Genomic DNA, 26054 nt, shown 5'->3' with positions numbered 1-26054 from the left:
GATAAAATTTCTTAATAATTGCTAAATACCTTCTTAATTTTCCTACTAAGAAAGCTTTTTTCCTCTAGGCAGACAGTCCAGTGGACAGGTTAAGAATACTGACTCTGGGGCCAGGCTGTACAATTTAGAATTCTAACATTGACTCTTTCTGGCTGTGTAACCCTACAGCAATTTACTTAACAGCTCTGTGTCCGTTTCCTGATGTTTAAGGGATAAATGCAGTACATAAACGATCTTACAATGGCTGGTACATGTAAATTTTCTATAAATATTAGTTGTTCTTGTTATTATTATTCTTAGGAGTTTTCTTATCGAAACATGGGAAAGTAACCAAGATATAGAGAAAGTGCCCTTAAAAGCAGCTATTCAAATATCACTGTAGTAAAAATTGATTAAATATAAAGCTTAAGAAAAAAAATAGTTCCTAAAGGAACAATCCATGAGTTAAATCCTATTTAAAATACACAAACGCACGCACGCGCACACACACACACACATACACACACACATACACACTGTACTAAAGATCACATGGGCAGCCTATAATCCTAAAAGTCTGCTCAGGGAAATAATTCATCACATCTCTTTGCCGTGAAGTTTTGTCAGTTACATTGCCACCAACATCAGTCAGCCATTTCTTTGGGTACAGGGAGGATTTGAGTGGAAGAAGCACCTAGGTAGGAGAAAAGACTTGTCAAATTCATTTGTCAAACCCTTCTCTCAGATACCATGAACGCAATACATTCTTGCATTGAAAAGTATCCTTTCCTACTAATGCTAGGAATTAATTTTCTTGCTTCTCTTTGTGCTCCAATACATGGTTACACAGGTGATCATGAATTAGCATGGTATTCTGAACAGTTGCACATAGTGGCCGAGGAACATGTTATATTATTAAATAATCCATATTACTCTTTAATTTGTATATAGACTGAGACATGACATGCATTAGGAAGGATAATGATTCTTTACATTGACAACAAAATGGACATTGAATACTAGAATAGTGAATGTTTTTATTTTTATTAAACTGATATTTAATAAAATTTTTAACAAAAAGCAAAAAAACTTTAAATAATTGTTTAAAAGGTGATATCAATTATAATTTATCTTTTACTTTTTCACTTAATGATTTTTAGTGTAAGGAAAAAATAACTTTTTGATGAAAATATGTACTAATTTAATATATTCCATTTTAATCCTTAATATAATTATTGCCAATAGAACATAAATTATGTGCAAATCTTGAGTATAGCAACATACTTAGAGATTTTACTGAAATTAAAACAATTATATAGTATTTATGAAATTGTAAGTATTTTATTACCCATCCAACATTGTCAGCTCATCACAGAACACCCAGACATATCCAATAATAAGGAAATTCTGCTTTCATATTTTGCTCATATAAAAACCTCAACTTTCACCTATTTTTCCACTTGTGTGTTTTATTAGTCAGCTTAGGCTTCCATGACAAGATACCAGACTGGATGGCTTAGGTTGCTACATTTATTTTCTCACAGTTTTGGAGGCTGGAAGTACAAGATCAAGTTGCCACAGGGTTGGTTTGTGGTGAGGCCTCTTTTCATGGTTTGTATACAATCACCTTCTCACCGTGTCCTCACATGGCCTTTCCTTATGCACATTCAGAAAGAGAAAGAGATCTCTGGTGTCTCTTCTTGTAAGGACACCAGTCCTATAGGATTAGGGCCCCACTCTTTTGACCTTATTTAACTTTGATTACCTCCTTCAGGACCCTATCTCCAAGTACAGTCATGTTGGAGTTAGGGCTTTAACACAGGAATTTTGGGAGGGGTGCAGTTTCATCCCTACAGGTTTTATAAAGGTGTATTTGTCAAGGTAGAAATATAGAACATGCTTTACTTAACAGCTTGTTAGCTTGATTTATAACTTTTACATATTTAGACATACGGTATGTGGTCCTCCATTTATACTCTTGTCTTGGACCCCACAAATCTAAGGGTCAGGCCTACAACAAAGAAGAAGTATATGTTGCAATTTTCGGCTAAGAGCGGCTTCCAATGGAACCCAGCTAAAGGAGTATTTACAAAAGAATTTGTCAATGAATAAAGCTGTCTTTCAGTGGAATGAGCTTCCTGTCACAAAACATATGAAAGCAGAGGATGGGTGACCAAACGGCAGGAATGTTGGGAGGGAATACCTGTGCTGTGTAGAGGGTTAAACTAAATGATCAAGACCCCTCCCAACTTTAAAATCCTGTGAAGACTCTGTTATCTGGAAATACCGGCTCTCAGATCCTCTTCCTTGGTTATATATCTGTCAGTGTTTATCCTTTTTTATATAAAAACAAAACCTGTAGGCATTTTTCAGTAAAATGTTCTGCAAATCAAAAAATTCTTTTTGAAGTCCAACCTAGAAGCCTCCAAAGGAAATCCCTTTAAGTGTATACATATGAAAAGAATATAGAAAAACTGGAAAACTTTGTTTGGAAAAAAGTGATGGAGACCATAAAAAGTAACCTCACTTGCAAAACACAGACTGTGTAAGGAACTGAAACATTAAAGAAAAAGCACCAAAACTGGAACTTAGGTCAAATCCACCAAGAAGAGGAATGAGTCAGGGCAGTACCGAAGGCTCAGAGCTATGAAAGCAGAAAACTCCAAACAGGAAATGAAAGTGAAATGACAAAAGACAAAGGAAAATTAAGAATTCTAAAAGGAAGTAGAGAAAAAGGAAAATATGGCCTTATTAGGTATTAGATGGGAGAAATGCATAACTCACTAGCCTGGTCAACACAGAGAGATTCCAAGGTAGTCAGTGCTGCTCCATGGGAACAGATGGGCCGCCCGAGTCAGTGCTGCTCCATGGGAACAGGTGGGCCGCCCGTCTCCTAAGAGGCCTCCCAGCCTGGTCTTTGTTACTCATAGGGAATTAGTCTCCGAAGCCTCGATTTCCTGAACTGTAAGGCAAAGGCAGTAGTAGTGCCTTCCTAAAAAGAGTAGAGCAGATGCTGTTCATAAGGCACTTCAAATAATGCCTGGGACCTAATAAATGTGAGATAAATGGTAGCTATTATTAATGCTATTATAAACTTTTTAATCCAAATGTTTATTCTTATGCTATTATTTATTACAGATATAATATGATAGTTATATGACCTTCAAATACACAAATAACTATCCTCCCAGCAAATAAGGCCATCATTTGTAATCTGTCTTCATCAACACCCATGACAGTGAGCCACGAGCAATAAATTTTACTATCTCAAATTTATAAAAATGGAACAGAAGCTACTTAAGCAATTTTCCCAATGTGATACAATAGCAAATCAGTTACTTAGATGAATACAAGACCAGCATCTCAGAGTCCTGTACTCTAGCCAGGATGTCCTACTAGGATAAAAATAGCCACTTAGCTTTTTACATTCTTATTTGTATGTTGTATCATGAAGCATAATTTAAGCAATGATTTAGACTGATTTAATTATAGAAAATCTATGTTTGCTTTGTGGTATGATGTTTCTTCATTTTGTTGGTTTTCTTTAATTTACCTGGTTAACATTGGTTAATAATTTTATATAAACTTCAGGTATACAATTTTATAATACTTCATCTGTACACTCTGTTGTGGGCTCACCGCCCTAAGTCCAGTCTTTTTCCGTCATCATCTATTTGACCCCTTTTACCCTCTTCATCCTCCCTGCATCCTCCTTCCCCTCTGGTAACTATACACTGTTGTCTGTGTCTGTGAGTTTGTTTGTTTATTAGTTGCTTTCTGTTTTATATCCCACATATGAGTGAAATCATATGGTTTCTGTCCTTTTCTGCCTAACTTATTTCACTTAGCATGATACTTTCAAAATCCATTCATGTTGTTGCAAATGGCAGTATTTCATCATTTTTTATGGCCGAGTAGTAGTATTCCATTGTATACATTTACCACATCTTCCTTATCTAATTATTGGTCGAAGGACACTTAGGTTGTTTCCATGTCTTGGCTATCGTGAATAATGCTGCAATGCACATACGCACATAGGGGTACATATATCTTTATAAAGAAGTGCTTTCAATTTTTTCAGGTAGATACCCAGAAGAGAGATTGCTGGGTAATATGGTAGCTCTATTCTTAATTTTTTGAAGAACTTCCATACTGTTTTCCATGGAGGCTGCACCAATTTACATTCTCACCAACAATATACAATGGTTCCCTTTTCTCCATATCCTCTCCAACCCTTATTTCTTGTCTTGTTAATGCTAGCCATTATTAACAGTTGTGAAGTGGTACATCACTGTAGTTTTGATTTCCATTTCCCTTATAGCTAGTGAAGGTGAACATCTTTTTATATACCTGTTGGCCATTTGTATGTCTTCTTGGGAGAAGTGGCTATTCAGGTCCTCTGCTCATTTTTAGTTTATAGTTTGTTGTTGTTGATTTGTATGAGTTCTTTATATATTAGCCCCTTATCAGAGGTATTATTTGTAAGTTGCGTTAGTTGTGGTTTTTCTCTTGCCGATGGTTTCTTTTGCTGTGCAGAAGCTTTTTAGTTTGATTTTATTTTTTCTTTTATTTCCCTTGCCTTTGTTCATAAAAACTCTTAGACTAAGGTTCATATGTTTAATACCTATGTTCTCTTCTATGTATTTTATTGTTTCATGTCTTATATTCAAGTCTTTGATCCATTTTGAGTTAATTTTTGTGACTGTGTCAGATAGCAGTCTAGTTTCAATCTTTTGCACGTGGCTTTCCATTTCCCCAGCACCATTTATTGAACAGGCTTTCCTTTCTTTATTATAATGTTTTGGGCTTTGTCAAAAATCAGTTGCCCATAAATGTATGAGTTTTCTTTCTTGGCTCTCAATTCTGTTTCATTGGTTTGTGTGTCTGTTTTTCTGCCAATATCATACTGTTTTAATTATTGTAGCTTTGTAGTATAATTTGAAATTGGCATGTGATAACTCTGGCTTCGTTCTCTTAGGATTTCTTTGGCTATTCAGGGTCTTTCTGGTTCTAAATATTTCTTAAAATGTCTAAAGCACCTTTTATATTTGCAAACTAATAACAGAAAACTAATTACAAGGAACGGAAGCATTTAATATTTAAAGTATGTTCATATTATTACAAAACAAATACACTTATTAGGAAATCTCCTGATCTTTTATACTTATTTGAAATGTGTATGTTTTATTTATGTGGCCTTATTTTCTGCCCCTGTGCAATGTTAATATAAATGCTAGTACTATTACTATTAATAGCTAATATTTATTCCTGTTTTCTTACCACATTCCTCCCTTCCTTGCAGATTTCCAGCTGTCAGTTATAAGATATTGCATAGAAGGATGTAAATTGGTGAAGAGGCTACAGAGTGAGCCTTTTTCCATCCCAAATACTATAGTAGGGACCAGAAAAGTCAGATAACTAGAGGCTGTAAACATCCAGACTAAGATTCCAAGATTTAGGGTTCAGGGCTCAATACATTTTCAAAAAATTGGGAAGATTGGCCCAATCTCGTCTGACCATGGAAGCTAAGCAGGGTTGGGCCTGGTTAGTACTTGGATGGGAGACCACCTAGGAATCCTGGGTGCTGTAGGTGTTAAATTAATTGATTAATTAATTAATTAACTAATTTTAAAAATTGGGAGGATTAGCATTAAGATTCCACCATTTAATTTGCCAAGTATGGATATTTAAAACAACAACTATGACCACATATTAACAACATTATTTACTAAGAGAAAGACCATGTAAATGTTATGAAAAACCTGGTAGGAAAGACGAAAATATCAGAGTAAAGGCAATTAACAAAAAGTGATCAATGATAACTTTAAAGTTTTTTTTCACATTTTGCTGGAGACCAGTGAAAATGGACCGGCCTAATTCTGTAGACTGGTCTTTGAGAGCTGCTCCAGAGACTCCCAAAGAATCCCGTTGGGGACCATATAGAGGCAAAATATAGATGACTTTTATTGAAGGGTTACTCTATTCCAGGCCCTCTGCTAAGTACTTTGCTTGCTTAAGGAGTGATGACCTCCTAGCGGTGTTTGAGTAGAGAAGCCTGCCCCTGCCTCTTTCTGATTCTAGTCACCATGAAAACCATTAGGACACAAGATCTCATTGGTGATCGGCTCATTCCAAAAACATGATCACTATATGAAAATTTAAAACTCCCTTATAACCAAGGCGTGAGCAGCCCTTCGGAGGCTGTTGTAGCAGGATCTAGCCACACTGGGACTCACTGTTCTCATTTCACAAAGGGACAGAAAGTTGCCAGGTTTTTTGCCACAAGCTTCTGTGCTGTGACAAAGCACTGCTTTGACCAGTGTACTGGGTCTGGTCTGAGACCACAACAGCCAGCTAGTTATGACAAACCAAAAATAGCCCCATAGTCTAAATCAAGACACATGGAGAGTGACCACCCTGAGTCACCCAGACTCATTTGTTACATACTTTATTTTTAGATAACTCTAATGGGGACTGAAAGTGTTTCATTTGCTGTTTTTTCTCCAAATAAGAGTACAAAGAAAGGAACTAAGTCATGTGGTTTTGTTTAACTTCCATGAATGTTGCAACTAGTATTGATGATGTGATTCCTCAGCTTTGGAAAGCCCACGGCTAATTAGTTGGGACGACGTGTCCCTCTGAACTACCTAAACTGCCAAAAAGATTTTGGCTCACAGACTGTTGCATAAGAAACTTTTGCTCCCAGTAATGCATGTTATTCCAAGATTTGCACTGCCACTCAGTGTGATAAAACACAAGTAAATGAGAATGTCGATGTAGAATAGAATGCAGTAAAGAGCTTATTTGCTTTATTTATGCAAATAACAAAATAAACTTAAGATTTAAGTTTATCTGTTTATAATTTACATTGTAAATATTCTAAGTGTAAATATTTCATTGTTGCAAATGTGTTATTACACTCCGCCTTGAGAGCGATTTTCGTAGTATATGTATATCATCTGGTCCTCTTATCATTCCAAACTCATATCCTATTCTCTCCTTCCGTTCACTACTCTTCAGCCTTCTCTCTGTTCTTGCAAAATACTAAGATCATTCTCACCTTAGGACCTTTGCATTTGCTATTTCCTCTGCCTGCTGTGCTCTCTCTATCATCTTTACATAGTTGGCTCCTTCTTGTCACTTAGGTCTCTCTTCAAATATTCCTGGGAGAAGTCTTCTCTAACCACCTTGGCCGAAATAACCCATCCCTATCAGCCACTCTCTAATACATCACTTTATTTTATTATCTTTATAGCATTTATGAATATCTGAAAATATCGAGCTCACCTATTTGTTAACTTACTGTTTATCTTCCCTAGAATAGAAGCCCAGTGAGAATAGGGAATTTGTCTTATCTGTTCCTTTAGCCTAGCACTGGAGTAGTGTCTAGCACATAGCAATGCTTAAGAAATATTTGTTGAATGAATGAACAAAAGGATGAAAAATTCACTAGTGTTTTCATATTTTGTCACCTTTATTTTAGAGTGTTCATGTCTAAATGGTACAAAGGCTAATGTGTGTTCATTAACTTTCTTGATAGTTTAATCAAAAGATAGACCAAATGACTTCAAATGGTTGAAGTTATCTGGTGTAGCCATTTATAATTGGTCAAGTCACTGAACAGTTGCTAGATTTCTACTTCACTTAGATTATATAGCTCAGTCTGAGAGAGCAATCAGATAGGAGCACAAATAAAATTTTAATATAAAAAAGGAAGGTTAGATGCGGTGATTTATTTTAATATTCCTTAAAATAAAAATATTTAATTTAAATCAACAGCTAACCTGATTATTTGTAGAAAAAACTCACTAAAAACAAACAGCTCATTGTTTTTATTTTTTAAATATTGTTCTGGAAATTCCAGCCAATGTAATAAGATAAGAAAAAGAAAGACGTTATACAACGATTTTAAAATAGAGACAAAATTATTTTTATAGATAATGATTATCTACCAGGAAAACTTAAAATAATTTTTTGAAGGACTTATAGTGGAGTTCAGTGAGATTCAGTTATAAAATAAGTACATAAAAAGTGATAGATTTCTTATAGAGCAGCAATAGTTACTTAGAAAACATAAAGAAAAAATAGCTAAAGAATATTATGGATGTTAATAAACTGGCTGCAGTTTGTTCTCCTAGTGTACAAACATGGCATTAATCTTAGACTGCAGGATGTCTATGGATTTTAATAAAATATTGTGTTTTTCTATGAAAAACACTTGTTTATTCTGCTAACATTTATACTCCTCCTGTATTTATAGTTCTATAGAAAACAAAGAGAAAGGGAGAAAACATGGTCCCTGCTCTCCTGACTTTATATGTTGGAAAGAAATAATATACACATGTGAAACTACTAGAAAATTGTTTCTAGTAACATGTATTTAGGAAATACTAAACATTTAGCATCTGTAATGAGAAGACCCCTTTGCAAGTTGAATGTGGAACAGTGGGTGGGCTTACCGTAAAGATGATTAGAACTCAGTCATTGCCATCTGTGCAAGCTACCAGGGAGAATAAGGCACAAATCCTTATAATGATAAAGCAATTAAGCTGACCCTTGAAAGAGAAAGGAAGGCTTTGACTCAATACTGATAGACCAGGTGGCATTCCCAATGGAGGACATGACTTCAGTAAGAAAAGAAAATATAGGACATGTTTGCAAATACTGAGTAGTCTGGTTTGGCTGAAGAGCAGGTATACATGAAAGGGGACTGGGAAAAAAGGAGAGATTTGAGCTCAGGTCTCAGGATGGGGGTCTTGAATTCCTAATTGCAGAATGTAGATTATATTTGTTGAGCTTTCAAACATTTCAAAATCAGGAGGCACCCTTAGGGCTCTGTTGTAGAAGTATTTATCTGATAGCAGCATACAGGCTGTGTTGAAGCATGGAGAGACAAAAGATGGAAGGTCTGTTAGGAAGCTTTGGAAAGATAAGGGAACAAACAAAATTTTAATATAAAAAGGAAAAGTTAGACATAATGATTTAGGATAGACAAATACCGCTTTAAAGTATTTATTTTAAACCAACAGCTAACATGACAATTACTAGTGGAAAAAATAATAAAATACTGAAGGCAAAAATGGGAAATTCCACCAGGTCTGAAGTAGGCTGCAGTACACTTGAGAAACACTGCAGAGGTGGGGCTGAAGGACTTTGGCACCCGAACGGAGCCCGGCTTTTAGTAGGGATTCAAGAAATATTCATCAAATGAATGAGTAACTTTCTGTCTTCTTCTTGTAAGTTCTCAGGGGTAAGATCACATTCTCTCTCTCCTTCCCTACCCTCCTCCCTCCTTCCTTACCTCCCTCTCTTTATTTTTTCTGTACCAAATCCCCAGAGTCTGATATATAGTAGGCTTTCAATGAATGTCACCTCATTAGATATGTCACCTCAATGAATATCACCTCATTAGATATAAGATTGAGAGAAATGGAGGAGTGAAAGATTATTCAGTTTTGAACTTATTTCAATGTTAGTAGCATGTTTTCTTTTAATAGGAAAGTTAGGAGTAGGAGGCTGGTTTGGGGGAGAAGATGATTTATATACTTTTAAACTGCTGATTTGAAAAACTAGGAGGATTATCTAGATGATGAGATCCAACAGATAGTTAAAAATATGAAATTAGAACTCCGTAGGTAAATTGAGATCCCTAAGATCTGGGAGCATCTGCAGAGAGGTGCTAATTGAAACAGTAGGAGTAATAGAGATCACCAGAAAGGAGGTATAGAAAAGGAAGAGAAACTGAGTTGAGGACAAATTTTGGGACACACCTGTGTTTTATTTGAGGCACAAGAGAAGCCAATGAAGGAAATAGTAAGTCAGTCAGAGTGGGGAGGAAAACTATACTTCAGTAACTCCAAAATTGAGGAGAGATTTTCCAGAAGGTAGTTAACAGCTGTATCACATTCATTAGGAAGATTGGTGAGGACAGAATTCAAGAAAAGCTATTCCATCTGGCAATTAGAGTGAGCATTTCAGAGTTTACATATGTGTTATGGGAAGGGTTATGGAAAATGAAACCAGATTTAAGTGGACAATGTATGAAACAAAGGGAGTAGATACAGATTACTCTCTCAAGAAGTGTGGTGGGGAAGAGATGAGAGAAAATAGAGTTGTCTGACTAGTTTCTTTGTAGACACCCGCCATTAAGTGAATAGCTTGCCCGAGGATTTCAGACTACACACTGGAACTGTCTGTCACACAGTGTCCTATGATATATTCTGTTGCCAATGTCCAGTGAACAAATAGTGGCTGATGACTTCCTAAAGCGGCAGCATGGACTGGATTCTGTAGAAAAGATGCAAAAGTGTAAATATAAGGGACAGGAAGAGGCAGCGGGTCGGGAGAAAGTACATACAAAGCAGGAAAGAACTACACCAAGAGCAGAGCCAAAAGTAAGCAACTTGGTCCCCTGATACCACTGACCCCCTGTTCTGTGCCAGGCACTGGGATCTTGTTAAGGAATGAATCTAGAGGGAAGTAAGTTCTCTGCTTAATAATGAGATGAGCTATTGATGGCTTTTAAGCTGGAATAGTGAGAGGGGTCTCTATACTGAATTTAAAAACTGATTTTAATGAGTCAGAGTGGGGAAGGGCAGACAATCTTCAACCCGTAGAACACACGTGAAGGCAACGCAAGCTGCCCTCCTGTGGGCCAGTGAAATCCCCTCCTGGCCAGAGTGGATGTGGAGAGTGTAGGGGCAAATGAGATTACAAAAGTGATCCTGAAAGCTATTCACTAACCATGGAGGTCGCTATCCCTCCTTAAACCCTGAAGAAAAAGTTTGTCTCTGCTTGTTTTTCTGTTTCTCTCGCATTGTTTCTCTTAGCTGGAAGCGGAAATATGCTTCTGTGTCATGATCACACCACTAGTTAGGAAAAACATTTTCCAGCAAAATAAGAAAATAAATAAATGTTCACCATTGCTGATATTCATGTGAAGGACCATCTCAAGACCAGGCTGTGCCAGGCCATTCACCTTTTCGAAAAAGGAGGAAGGAAGAGCTCACCATAGTCATCAGAATCAACCCACTCTTTCACCCAAAACTGCAAGGCAGATATAAATAGCATCCCCAAATGCTCTGTCATCTTGTGTCAGCTTTGTCATGAGACCAGGGACTGTGCACCTCAAAGACCCGTGTGACCCCAAGAACCTCTCCTGACATTTGGCCCCCATTTGCAGTTTCAAAGAAGTTGAACTTTGTCCTTCTTCATACCACGTGATATCAGACCCTTTTGTTACGAGCCAGTTCATTTTTAATATTGGGGTTAAACAAAGTGACCTCTAAGATCCCCTCTGAGTTAAAAGGCATTCAGCGGGGTGGGCTTGACTATGAACTCTCTCACGGGTGCTATTAACTTGTTTAATCCACCAAGGAGAGTCTAAAGATACAGAGGATAGAAGGCTCCCAGAGCTTCAGGAGAGCATGGTTGCAAGGAAGTGAACTTATAACAGCCCCCTACCAGGGGTTGTCGTTTCCTCAGGATAAAACAGTGGGAAGCAGACATGTCCACCGAGACTGAGGCCTGTGGGTCTAGACAGTAATTTGGAAGACTAATGGGAGTTCCTTTCACCTTTGATATTTCAGAATGACTATCTTTGAACTTAACGCAAGACTGTCCACCTTTGCTTGAAATTTTGTCAATAAATACAAATTTTTAGGAAAGTCCCGAGGGCTTGAAAACTGAAATCGGTATGAGATAATCACCAAAGATTGACAAAGCATCTGGTCATCCAACGAGTTTTTAATATCCATGAAATAGGTAAGCTACCATTTGCTGTCTAGAAAAATCATTGAGCATCCCGATGAAGGTGCCAGGTTAATGAGTTTCAAAGAATCTATAATATGACTTTTCTATTCAATCTGGCTCAGCTAATTAACTCTTGGGTTTCTCTGGAGTCATTTGAGACTTTTCGTTATAAAAACAGGGGTGACTATAGGAGAAGATGTAATGTGCAGCAGCAGAAACCCCACAGTCTCCTCAGGCACCTCAGCACAATCATTTCATCTGGCCTCCGGAGAAGGGGCTAGTTAGGCATGTGTTCGTTTCTGGTCTTCAGTCTTACCTAACAGTTTATATCAAAGACTCAAGAGCAAATGGTGCACTTGTGCTATGATGATGGATACAAAAATAGATTTCTTTTGGCGTGATTGTTTCTGGCGGTTACAGGCTCGTGGCTCAGGTATGCAGGTCGCTGTGAATGAGATGAATGATATACTTTGTTCAAATTGTCCAGTGTTCCCAAGTAGTGTAGCAAAGACCAGAACCAGGAAGGATTCTTGCTTTCGTTAACAACGTGGCATTTCCTGATTCCTTTATTTTTTTCCTTCTCCTCCAGTAAAATATTGGCAATAGTCACCTGTTTAGCATAGTTTTAAAATGTCTCAGAACTCTCACTCACTGTGTGTTCTGAGACCCAGAGCCTCCATGTTTTACAGAGGAAGCAGGACCAGGGAGAGCTACACATGAGAGAGAAGGCTGATAAACAGACTCAACCCTCCTCCATACCCCAATGACTGCTGACCTTATGTTATTTATTTTCTCCCCCATATTGATGCTTGAAGTTTACTGTAACTCAATTTCACCTGGATATGAATGTTAATGGGAAAAAATCCCCATTTTTAGACATGAGAAGTTGAATTTTTCATGCAGTCCACGTCTAGAATATAAGAACCAATGGAGATGTGGCAGGGGACAGGTTCGCTATGAGCGAAGCTTTCCCTGTTCTCTTAAAAGAAGGTGACTCTTGGGTTTGCTCTAGCCACCTAATCAAGTCTGGAGTACTGGGGTTCCACTTTCCCACCGGCTTCAGTGTACACTTGAAAAATCCACAATAATAAATTCTAAGAAATTGCCAAATTTCTCAGATGTCCAGCCATGTAAAAGAGGAAATAGTGTTGCTCCTCTCTCGGGGGAGCCGAGGTATCTGAAAGTGGCTGACACAGCGCTTCTCAACAGTTTGCCTCTTTGTCAGCTTTTACTTGAGCTGCTAAAAGCACTCTTTCTCCTCAAAATGCTCGGGAATGCAAGTGCAGAGTGACACATTGTCTTAGTATCATGAGGAATACGGTTAATGGGAAATGACTTCAGTTGACTGCATCTGCTAGTAATCCTGTGATGCCATCGCAAAACAAAAAGCACATGACTACTCGTAAGCCCGCTGTACCTGAAAAAGAAATTGGATTTGACCCAGAAAATCAGGCTATAAGCTAATCACTCTGATCCAATAATGTGGCCCTGCAGAGTGGCATCATCAGCCCTGAGACTCAGAGAGGAGGAGGGAGGCCGAGGAGGGAGAATGAGCAGTGGGGGAGGCAGCTGTCAGCTCTCCAGACACTCGAGCCAATGAAAAATTCATAAGGAGATGTTTTATAGCCAATGTCTAATACCACCATTGGGTCACAAGCTGATCCGAGCCAATCAATAGCATTCATCATCCTGAAAGGAACTAGTGATTGCATGTTTATGAGAACTGGGAGGTTTTCCAAGCCAAGATCAGTTTCTGGTTACTTGGTATGTCACCCTTAAAAATATAAAACTTATTTTGAAAGTGGAAACCAAGACCTTTTTAAAAATTATACAGGGGGAAGAGGAGAGGTACTTTTCAAATATAGGTGATAGAAGGGAGGATGTTTGAATTCTTTCTGTAAGTCACCTCACAGACTAGTTTTAAATTGGAGCTGCTCTTTTGTTTCAGTCTTTGGTGGATATTCCTTTTATGTAATTTCCTTTTACTTAGCTCCGAAGAAATTTTTTAATAACACTTTAGCATAGGCGTCAAACTCCTCCAAATACAAATAGAAATTTATGAGAATGAAATCATAAAAAGAAAATTAATGGAGTCAAATTTATTATTATATCTCACTAAGTTCCAGGGTGGTTTGATTGTAGAAAGCTTTTAAAGATCATAGAAACTTCAACTTGAGTTTGAGGGTTTGCTTTCTACAGGGCAGTGATTTACGTGGAGAGGCAAGATGAGCCTAAGGGTTATGTGCTCGGAAGTCTGCTGAGGATTTCAGGGGAAACCACACCTCAGGCCCATTAGATGGGAAAAGCTCTGAGAAGACTACGGCGTGCGTGCGTGCGTGCGTGTGTGCATGTGTGTGTGTGTCAGTCTGTCTGTGTTTTCCAGCTGTGGCTAAATTAGAGCTCTCCCTGAGGTCTTTAAAGCAAGACTCCATTGAACGCCATCTCTCCCACCCTCTCAAAAAATGTTTTTGAACAGATGAATCAAATATCAAGAGCTTATAAATAAAAAGTTTTAGAAAATCAATGTGTGAACTAGGAACTCAGGAGAGGAAGAGGTTGATTCTAAATTAGAACCTTAGCATATATGGTTTTATGTCCTGAGTTTTCGATTTATTTATTTTGTTATCATTTTTGCATGTCCAAATATTCAGATGTGGTATTTTATTGGCCAGTTAGTTTTTTGTTGGAAGAAATGTGCCACTTCTCCACTGACGGACGGGCCGAGCATTTTCAAGCCCCTGTTCATGCAGGCGTTTCCATCTGTTCGCTGAACCCTTACCTGACTATTTAGTTCCAGTACCACCTATGCTGAAGCCTGCCCATTTCCCTGGTAGCAATTAATCATCCCTGGGAAGCAGAGTGGTAGAGAGAAGGGGGTTTGGGCTCTGGGCTCCATGCCTGGGGTGGCACTTACCAACTGTGTGACCTCGGGTGGCTTCTTAACTAAGCTTCAGTCTCCTCACCTATAAAATGGGGATAAAATTGCCTTTCTGAGAATGTTAATAGAATGACTAAAAGAACATATGTATTAGTTTCATCCCCTCTGCCCTTTTTTGGCTTTCTGGCTTTTCTCCAAAAACAGCTAATGAGTAGTAGTTAAGAGCTTGAGTGAGCCTGAGCAAGTAACCTAGGCTTTCTGTGCCTCAATTTCTTCATCTGTATTATGGGCATAGAAGTACCCGTCTCTGCATTCATAGGCTTTTAGGGAGGATTAATCAGATGACCAACATAAGGCTCTCGGTGCCCAGCATAAGCAGGAGCACAGTAAATGTTGGTTCTTCTTCTTCTGCGATTTTACAGGCCCCCGTACCATTTCACTTTGTAGTTGTCACCAGTGTGGGAGCTCCTCTGTGGCTTCACGGTGGACAGTAATCCCCCTGTTGGTGGCCTCTTGGAGTCATTATCTGGTGACCCTCCAAGCAACCCAACCCCTGGGGCTGGGCCGCATCTCCCTGGTGGCCCTATTCTGGGGAGGGCTCTGGCCACCCCGACTTCCTCAGCAGCCCTGCTTGATGGGTACTGTGACCAGAGGAGCCCTTCTGAGTGGCCCGAGGGTGGGAGACCCTCCTTAACCACCACTCAGCATCTAGGCGTCAGGCCGCCGGAAAGAAGGTTTGGCTGTGAGAGAACTGCCTGAAGAGGGACTGAGTTAGTTCTCAGAAAAAGGCCGTAAGGGAGAGAAGACCCCGGGGAAAGGCCTGAGCACCCTCACCCCCTTGTGGGGTTCTCTTCCTGACAGGAGGCGGCAACATCCCGACTTTGGGGGTGGACTCACCAGGGTGTGGTAGCAGCCTTGGAGGGTGTCTGCCCTGCCCCAGTGGCCATGCTGTCCTCCAGCAGTGGCTCCCAAAGAGTCATCCCTGGGGCAACAGCATCACCTGGGAACGCGTTACAGATGCAGAGTCTCCGTCCTGCCTCCAACCTGCTCAGTCAGAAACTTGGGAATGTCTTTCTAGCAGCTGCTATTTGAATGAGTCCGGCAGATGAGTCTGATGCACTGTCAAGTTTGAGACCTACTGCCCCATGGGAACTGATGGCGGGAGGAGAAGGGAGAGGAGAGGGAGTCCAGACAGTGTTGCTCTCTCCCAGGCCCTCTCTGAGGACTGGCTAGGTTCCTGCCTGACGTGCTCATCTCCATTTCTTTTGTTTGAGCTGGTTTCAGCAGATTTCTGAACTAAAGAGTCTTGAGTAATAAATCAGGGTTCCTTCAAAGAAAAACTAAAAGAGAGGTGAAGCTTTAGGGTGCCCATGCCCCCTGCTTCAGCATTTCCCCCTTTGGGTACCTCCAAAGCTCCTGCTCAAGAAGCCTGGTGATAACTAATGCCCCCATCCCTCCTTTCTGGGCAGAGAGACAGGTCATACCAAAGTGGTTTGTCATATTGTGTCCCTCAGAATTCAGCCCAAGGAATAATTCAGATATGTGCACAAATGTTTATGTACAAATAGATTCATCTCACTATTATTTATACAGGACAAAATGGAAGAGTAGGGAACAACCCAAATAGCTTAGAGTTTAGGTCAAATAATTTGGTACACCCACATAATGGAATACTGTGCAGCCAATTAAAATGTTTTCATAAAATAGTGTCAAGTGGGGAGTGGTATAAATGTTCAGTGAGAAAAGATGGGTACAAAATAGTATGTACAGAATAAATCCACATATGTGCATAGGAAAAATCTAGAGGTAAACACACAAAATGTTAACAGTGGTTATCATCTCTGGGTAATGATATCACAGGGTGTTTTTATTCTTTAACCTGTTGATATTTTCTAATTTTCTTTTTTTCTTTATACTTTTTGGTACTTTCCTATTTTCTACAATTAACGTATTATTTTTACAAATAGAAAAAAAATGCAGCTTAGGTTGATCATTTATCCCCTCTGTCTCAGTTTCTCCATGGCACCCCTCTAGGAACCCCTACCTAACAGGGAAAGTGTGATTATTGAAAGCTCCCCCGCCCCCCCAGAAAAAACTTTTCTTGTTTAATCTCCACTTTCACCATATTGTTTATCAAGAATCAAATAGATCTGATGGCTGTTTCAATGATTTCTCATCCTCTGATCCATTACTTTGATGACAGCAGTGACTAGTTGTTTTAATTGGAACAGGCTCAGATACGACTATGCTAAGCCTAGACTGCAAACAGGTCTGGCAAGAAAGATCGAGAAGCAAGGACAGAGCAGCCATTAATGCACAGAGGAGAAGAAGAGGGGGTCCAGCCGTGCCCCTGGGGCGGTCTGAGCTGGCTACAGAGAACTACACATGGTGCCCTGAGGACAGAGCAACGTCTGACAGCTGATGTCCTTAGAGGTCAGTCGTCCAAGCCGTGGACAAATTTAGGCAGCTAGAAAATAACACAGTGGCCCAGCACAGTGCCTGGCGTCTAGGAGTTACTCAATAAATATTTGTTGAGTGGAGGAATAAATGAAGTTTCATCATGGTCTCTGGCAATCAAAACCAGAAGATGCCATCAGGGCCAGGGGCGTGGGCACAGACAAGCTCGCAGGGCAAGGAGACTGCGGGGAGGGAGCTCGGCTCTGTATAGAGAAATAATGTGAAACAGTGGAGAAAGCAGGGACCATAAGAATCCAACCCGGGTTTGGATCCCTCTCCTACCACTGCGCTGCTGTGTCACCCCAGTAGTTTGCCTAACTTCCCTGAGCCTCATTTTGTCCCCCACTACCTGGGAATAACTCCTTCCACCTTGTAGGTTTGTTTTCTGATGCTTCTGTGGGATAATATAAGGCATCTGAAGGACAGTTACAGATCTGCTGCAGTGGCTCTCAGCTGCATCCTGAGAGCAGACTAAGGCAAGAGCTGTACTGTGACCAGGGCCAGCACCAGTGGGGATAGGGCATGTGGCTGCTCTCCCAGAAATCAGGCAGGTCATTGGCATCAGGCACTGGCCCTGGTTGGCAACGGAGGCTGCAGCCTCTGCACTGCCTGGCTTGGAGGCTGGTCAGACCCAGCCTGGAGATGGATCCAGCAACTGAGCTAGGGAAGCAGAGAAGCTGGGAAGCGAAGGGGTGGGGACTGGCTTCAGAGGCTGAAAGGTTAGAAAACAAGGGTAAAGTGAGGGCTCAGGCACCCAACAGGATTCTCAGAGAGGACACAGGTTTGATCTTCTCTTTCTCCACGGTTGGCTTGCAGTCTTATTTACTGAGGTCCTGTCTCTGTGAGATGTTCCTAAGCTCTTTGCAGCGTGCACTCCACAGTTACTCAGACCTGCTATGCGCACATTCCCGAATGTCATAGTCCTGACCAGAGGCCCCAAAGGCAGGTCATCTTCAGAGATGAAAAGTACTTACCCCTATACACACATTCCTTCTTCTCACACCCACTTGCTCTTTTTCCTGAAACTTTCTTGGTGCCAAGTCCCATCCTCACATCTTTGGGTTTGTCCTCGCAAGGTGCATCGTATTCATTGTCCCCTGGCTAACCCACCAACCACGTCATTCCCACCTGCCTCTTGGGCAAGATTTGCCAGCACAGCACTTCCCACTCTCTCACGGCTGCCTTCTGACATAGTCACCTCTGTCTCATGTCAGCCTGCACCAGACCATGCCCTTACTTGGTGGGGGGATTGTGTCTTATTCATTGTCTCCTTTGCAGATCCTACCACAGTGCCTGTCACCTGGCAGGTGCTCAGCATTGGCTAGATGTAGTAAAGAGGGAGGGGGTGTGGCAGACACTGTGGACCAACCACCCAAAAGCCTTTCATCACCTTCTCCCCTTGCCTTCTTCTCTGTGGGGTTGGAAACGAATCACTCAGTTTTCTCAGCTGTTCTTACAGCTGGGGGTGGCCATGTGAAACAGTTCTGGCCAGCGAGATGTAACACTTTGAGGAAAGTTTTCTTTCCAGAAAACTTTAGAGAGGTGAAGCCTCTCTAAGAGAAAGCCTTTGATCCTTTGGCCTTCCTTTTTCTTCCTACTTGGCATGCAGACAGGATGCCTGGAGGTACAATAGCCATCTTGCAACCATGAGGCAACAAGCAACAGTCAGAATGGCCAAGTAAAAAAAAAAGGAAGTATTTTGGTTCTTGGTGGCATCATTGATGACCGTTATTGCTAGACTGGGCAACCTCTTAGTTTGCTCGAGACTGAGGAGTTTCCTGAAATGCAGGACTTCTGCTGCCAAAACCAGAATGGTCCTGAGCAAACCTGGACCCTATCCTAGGGTTGGTCACCCTGTTGTAGCCCAGGAATGCTTATTTCCAGAGAGTTCTTAATATATAATGAGACAAATAGCCCTTATTTATCTTAGACATTGTAATCAGGTTTATTTGTTATTTGTGGTCACAAGCATGTCTGTGGATGCATGTGCAAAGTTGGTATTTCTAAGATTCAGTAGACATGTATAGTGTTACAAGTCATTGATACTAGCTGCCTTCACAGAAGACTCAGTTGGGTACAATTGAGTCTCATAATGATTCTTTATGCTCGGTTGTATTAATACCCATTTTACAGTTGAAAAAATTGAGGCACCAAGAGATTGCGTCTAACTGGACTGTAAGTCCTGTTCACTCTTGCCATGCCCTTTCCCTCAAAGCCACTCTGGCTTATTTTCTTTTAACTCAGTATGTGATCATTTAATGTCATTCTAGTAATGGGCATCATGCTTTTCAAATGAATAAAACCACTGTTAAATGCAATTGTTTTCTTTCTTTTTATGATTTCTTTCTGGACAAGTCAAAAAATCCTCGTGATCTGACTTGTTTCTCCATCTCAACTCTTAATGAATAAGAGAGAATTGGTTTGCATAGATTTAACAAATTTTTAAGTTATTGTTGAAAGATTCAAGAGATACAAAGGAGAATATAGTAAAAAGTCCCATTTCCACCCGTTTCTTTGTAAGTGAATGTTAGGAAACTTTCCTCAGTTTTAAATTAATGGTTGTGAGTATGGATAATAATGATGGCTCCTTAAATTTGTATTCAGCTTGTGAGATTACTAAATACCTTCAAAGACACAGTCTCCTTTTCCCTTCCCAGCTGGTTTGGGAAGTTTTATTCAGACCTCCGTCATGGTCACAGATCTTCCTCCCACCCCACCTCCATCCCCTGTGGCCAAGACTACCCTTTGGGTCCCTTGCACCTTTTGTAGGCTATTTATAACCTAGGCCACATCCTAGCTGGTACTGTGTTTCCTGGGGCCTCCTGGGTACAACCATAGGCTCTTCATGTGTTATTTGTATCACTCACCACAGAACAGGCCTCTGTGGGAACATGCTTTGATGGCCTGCACGTGTGTAGCCTGGGAGACCCTCTTCAATCAGCATAGTTGACTCATTTTCTCTGACAGCTTGTGTGTGTATTCACAGCTTGCCCCTTATTAGAAATAATGTTTATGAAGAGTCTGTAATAACATGGGAAGATATTGTTACATTAGTTGAAAAAGCATAATATATCTATATCTGTGTATATGTACACACACACACACACACACAAAATTAAGACTCTACATATAAAAAATTTCTGGAAATAATTCATTATTTCCACACACACACACACACACACACACACAATTAAGACTCTACATATAAAAAAATTTCTGGAAATAATTCATTATTTCTACTCTCAGCCCAACTGCATCTCTTCCCCTAGATTCCCATGTCTCATTTGGGATGCACCCAGTTTCCCAAGCCAGATTCCTTGGCGTTCTCATCCTTGGCTCCTTCTCCTCCACTCCCATCACCAGAACCACCAGCCACCCGCCAATCCTGCTGTCACTAAGTCCTGTCCATTCTAACTCCTCAGCACTCTCAAATTTCTCTGTTTCTGCATCTCCACAGACCCCCCTGCTAGTGCAGCCCCCACTCTCTCATCCTCACCCTTAAAACCTGGCTTCCAAGTCTTGCTCTCCCCTGATCCATCTCTACATTTCATCAGAGCCCTCTTTCTTTAAAAAAAGGAAAATAATAATCTTGTAACACACCCTGCTTGAAGGTCTAATTGTGTCCCATTATCCTGTGGAAATGATTTAATTCTCTTAATTCAGGGGTCCCCAACCCCAGGGACACAGACTGGTACCGGTCTGTGGGCTGTTAGGAACCAGGGAGGGAGTTTATTTCCCAAAGAGGTAATAGCAAGTATAAAGGCTCAGAGATGCGTTAAACCTGCCTGTGCCAGGTCCCAGGTAACGTGTGCGGAATGACCAGTGCTGGGTGTCCGGGGTGGGGGCGGGGGGTGTGGAGCTGGGAACCGTGCATCTCCACACCAGCCTGCCACTGGCACTTCGTCCTCCACCAGAATGGAAACGCTTTTTCTTTCCTCCCCCTCCAATGCTACCCTTTCTCAAGACCTACATCCTTCGTGAAGCCTTCTTAGACTGTATACCAAACAGATGGGCACTTAACTCCATTATGTTTTATACATTGCCTTTCAAAGATTTCATAACAAATCTCACCTTCCTACCAAATCATAAACTCTTTGAAAGTGGGGACTATGATATACACTTCTTAAACTCCTCTGGGCTCCAACCAAGCGCCGCTGGATGAATGCTCATTGGAGCAACACTAACCCGGCCTGGACACGCTAAAGGCAGAGTCCCAGGCAGTGCCCAGGCCTTGAGCCGTGACTGGCGAGGCTCCGTCTTCTCGTTACAGAGCCTGCTAGGATGTTAGATCGTAGGTTTGTAGTGAAGGTTGATTAGATGCCTTTAGCCTGATGTTATGATTCTTGAGGAAGAGATAAGTAATAATGTTACAAGGGATTAAAGGAATTCTCCTTGGAAGCTCTAATCAACCTTTGAATTTACTGTTAATTAACTTCTCACTTCATAGGTAAAAAATGTTGTCATATGTGAAGTCCTGAACTTGTGTATAAAAGAACCAGGTCTTTTTTCCATCTCTACCATGTATCACCTTTGTGACCTTGGGCAAATCATCTGTGCAGTTTTAAGCCTCATTTTCCCCATCTTTAAAATGGGAATAATAATACCTCATAGGGCTGTAACTACTCTCACAGAACTATTGTAAGGATTAAATGTGGTAATGGACGTGAACTTGATTGGTAATATGTAAAGTGTCATTTAAAAATCTGAAAGCACTTTAACCTTTATTATAAACTAATGTTCTCTTCCCCTGTTTTTTTCCCTCAGGATTTGAAATCCAGACACAAGCTGTTCACAGGGAGGTAAGTGAACTGCACTTCTTTTAAGGAGAGAGCGTCCATCATCTCATACCTAGGAGATGTACCGTAACCACCTTCTCAGGCGACTGTGAATAGTCGCGTCTGCCTTACTCGGGGTTGCAGGTCCTCAGGGCAGGTGTGGTTCGCACCATGTAAGGTGCCCTCCCGTGCTCAGTACCCCCGTGTCACCGCCGAGGAAGCTGTCCAGGCTCAGCTCTCGGAACATTAGCTTTTCCCAGGAGAATTTCATATTCCAGGCTGCCCTCTTCAGAAAAAGAGTTCTGCTTAAATTTGTCAGGGAAGGTGGTTAAACAATGCAAGCAATAAAAGTGGGCCCCAAACCAAGACCCTAAAAAAGAAGGAGTGGAGAGGACACTGAAAGGAGAGACAGTCATGTCCGCACACCAGGCATCAGTCTAACCTACAACCAGAGGCCTAGACTCAAAGACGTCTGATGCAAACCGGCTGTGTGACTTTGGAAAACCCACCCAACCTCTCTGAGGCTCTAAAATTATACCCTATATAACATGAGCATAATGATGCTTATCTTCTGGTGTTATTTAAGGATGAAATTTGCATTAGTTTTAAAAAATGGAAAATGTCATATATATATATGAGCTGACTATAAATTTATCTGCCTAAAGAAATCATTCAAAATAACCCAAATGAACTGTGTTTCTGGGCCTCCTCGAGGTTGTACACTGAGGGGCCTTCAGTGGGATTCTAAGAACCACCTCAAGGTCTGAAAAGGTATCTCCTGCTGAGGGGGATGTGCCATGAAAGCCAGTTGGATTCAGCAGGTAGCTACAGGCCACCCCAGGGGTTTGCTGTTGTTTCCTGTGCATGACCCCTCCCTGGGGAGAGACACAGCTGCACCCCCTCGTGCCTTTCTGCACTTCCGGCTTTATTTACATTCTCAAGGCTCTTCTACTTGCCCCATCTTTCTGATTCTCCCAATAACCCGGTTAGGTTAACAGAGCAGATAAACCCTCCCTTCACCCACATATACTTTCTAAGGATCACTTACCTGAGGCCACAAAGCTCAGGAGAACAGTGTCAGGTCTTTGGCCTCCGCAGCCTAGAAACCTCAGCTTGGAGGGTCAGCTGGGATCTGAACCCAGGTTTCTAATAGCCTTGCTTTCCCCATAGCCTAGGCTATGAGCCCAAGCTTAACAGAGGCCCCATGGGCCACAGCTTTAGGGGTACACAGATCCCCCAATTGACACAAAATAACCTGGCAACCCTGGCTTCGACCCACGGGTTTTTATTTCCTTGTATTTGTTTCCAAGGGGACCAGTAGGCACTTGCTCTGCGTGCTTTGGTCCTCGCTCCCTTTGTGTAATCGGGGAGCGCCCTGTTGGCCCTGTGCTGTGAAGAATGGACTTCCTCAGGCAGCGGCTGTGACTGAAGCCCAGCCAGTGCGTGGGCCGCTCCTCCACGGCCGCGCACTCGGGTGCGACTGTCCCTGTGTCACAGTGCTTGGCAGTGGTTCCGGGAGGCAGTGAGGCCTTCATTCATGGCGCTGTCCTGTCAGCTGGCTACAGTTTCATTTGGCTGCCAGGTTGCTGGGCCTTTTCCATCACCCTATCCTGCTTCCTCCTCCCATGGCTAATGGTTAGTCCACCATTCCCGCTCTTTCAGGGAAGACCAGGGTGTACGTGTAAAGTTCCCAAGTGTTGCCCACCCCTACAGCAGCTTTGGGGGCTAGCCTCTAGACAGTGGAGAATGCTGCATGGCGTAGGAGGGTGCTTCCTGGGACGTGCCCCATTCCCGCTGGTGCAGAGAAGAAAGGACTACATGTGGTAGCCTTTGGCCCCAGCACCCAGACACTCCAAGTATGGCAGGGGGTGGCTCAGACATTCGTCTCTTCAACACATTTTAAGTGAGCACATACTATGTGCCGGGCACTGTTCTAGATGCTGAGAATAAAGCAGTGAACAATACAGATGAAAAGCCCTGCCTTACAGGGCTGATATTCTGAGGCAGGAAAGGGAGTGAGGAGAACAGACAGGCAAATAAATTTTGAAATAGGTATAAGTATGTTAAAAGAATCTGTGGAGAAAAATAAAACAGGAAAGAAGAATCTGGTCATAGGAGATTCTTGTCTCAGCACCACCCACGGCCTAGCACAGAGTAGGCCCCTGACCTTGATCTGGCCAGCTTCTTAGAGCTGGTTTTGATTCCTACACCCCTAGCCACAGCAGACGGGGGCTGGTAGGATGGAAAGATTGCCCCCTAGAATCACCCACCAATCCTGCTGGCAGAGGTATCCCCCATGAGTCAGATTTTACCCAAAGCTGCCTTCTCTCCCAGCCCCACCAGAAAGTCTCTCATTTTTCCTTCTCCCTCCCCCAAACACTAACGACCTAAACCCAGCCATTTCGACCTGCACAGTCTACTGGGGAGACTAACTGGCAGACGGACCCTAATAGTACAGAGATGAATGATCCAGTGGGGCCTGTGCGGGGGCCGTGGGAGCCCTGGGGGTAGGAGGCAGAGGTTTTTATAGGACGCTGACCTGTGCATTGTAGGATGATGAGCAGCATCCCAAGCCTCAACCCACTAGATGCCAGCAGCACCCCACCCCAAAATTAGGACAACCAAAAATATCTCCAGACATTGCCAAATGTCCCCTTTTACAAATTGCCCTTCAGTTGAGAACCACTGGTTTAACTCAGTGTCACTCAACTTATTTGACCGTGACACACCTTTTATTTTGGGAGGACAGCTATTAACACTGCAAGTAACCTGTACCATTCTAAACACTCCGGGGAGCACTGTTTCTGGATGAAGCCCACATTTCCTACCACAGAGTCCAGGGCCTTGGGATCTGGGCCCTCTGACCCATACGCCACACCACATGGGTCTCTACTTTTTGCTCCAGTAAAGCCTAGCAGTTTGTAGTTGCTTATATATGCTCTTCATTTTATTTCCTGGGCCTTTGCTCAGGCTGCTCCTGCTGCCTGGAATGCCCTTCCCACCTGTCCTCACCTGGCTCACTGATTCATTCTTCAAGATTCCACTTGGGCACCATCTCCTGCAGGAAACCTTCCCTGAAGCCCAGACAGAGCTGAGAGGCCCGCTTTGCTCCTGGACTCCCAGTGCAACTGAAGCCTCAGTTCTGCCTACCTCCAGTCCCTTAGACGGGGCCTGTAGTCCTGTAGTCCTCCAGTCCTATAGTCTAGGCAGTTTGGGCTTATGGGCCCATTCCTGACACTTGACCTGCAAGGCAGATACTGTCTTTTCATCTCGAGAATCTGGCAAAGTGTCTGGCACAGAGTGGGTGTTCAGTAAAGGTCTGAATGAATTGACAAGTAAATAGAACAAAAAGATGGATGAGATAAAGGGAATGAGGCCAAGAGAATACAGGCCTGGAGGAGGGAAAGACCCAAAGGGGAATATTCTTTTTACAACACAGGAAGGGATGATTAAGTTGCCAGCCCCTCATGCCTTTTTCTCCTCCAGGCTACATACTTCAATTGCCTTAACCTTTAATCTCACATCCATCTCATTTTCCAACCTTCTAATCATCTTTGTCATTCACATCCCTCCATGCCTTCTCCACATTTTCCAGAGGCTGCTTCTCTGTTTAATGTGATGTGTTCAGAGCAGCAGGAACACAGAGCCTGTTTCCCCCAGAGCATCTTCCACTTAATTAGCGTGAGATTCCACAATTCCCTGAGCCTCACCATCCGCCTGGCATGGCTGGTAGGGGAGCCCTCTCTCTGGGCGCTGACAAATTATGTTCACAGAGGAGTGGAAAGAATTCAGTTGGTGAATATGCTAATTACTTCCTTTTCTGTGTCAGGGACTGCTCCACTGGGAAGCCAGGCTCCTAGGGCTAGGAGGGTTGGCAGGAAGGAGGTGAAGAATTTCCAGGGTCCAGGCCTGGAGAGCTGGGATGTAGAAAGTCTGCACTTGAGACATCTCAAGGATGTGGCATCTTGGCAGAATTGTCACCTTCACCTGTGCTGGGGTGTGGTTGGGGTGCAGGGCCTACACAGGCTTTACACCCTCACTCCACACAATTGTGGGAGGCAGATTCCCTCTCCATTCGACAGACGGTGAAGCTGTGAGCAAACAACCCATAGATGAAGGGACAGTCCCGAGGACATCCACTAGGAGGGAGAGCAGCAAGCAGAGAGAGGGACATGCCAACCTAGATCTGTAACTCCTAGGGCAGTCAGTTTCCA

At 42.1% G+C, this 26054-nt stretch overlaps 1 long non-coding RNA gene across 1 annotated transcript in view; it reads left to right on the top strand.

Moving 5' to 3' along the window:
- LOC112476420 overlaps window positions 1-26054 on the top strand; it is a 63423-nt gene that overhangs the window by 17891 nt on the left and 19478 nt on the right. Inside the window, exon 3 of the long non-coding RNA XR_003045053.1 lies at window positions 21830-21864. This is a non-coding gene — a long non-coding RNA (uncharacterized LOC112476420). The remainder of the gene's footprint in view (window positions 1-21829; window positions 21865-26054) is intronic.

The sequence above is a fragment of the Pteropus alecto genome, unplaced genomic scaffold (assembly GCF_000325575.1).
Source record: "Pteropus alecto unplaced genomic scaffold, ASM32557v1 scaffold101, whole genome shotgun sequence".
Lineage (NCBI taxonomy): Eukaryota > Metazoa > Chordata > Mammalia > Chiroptera > Pteropodidae > Pteropus > Pteropus alecto.
Note: the sequence above shows the minus strand (reverse complement) of the source record. Positions and strands in the feature narration are given on the sequence as shown.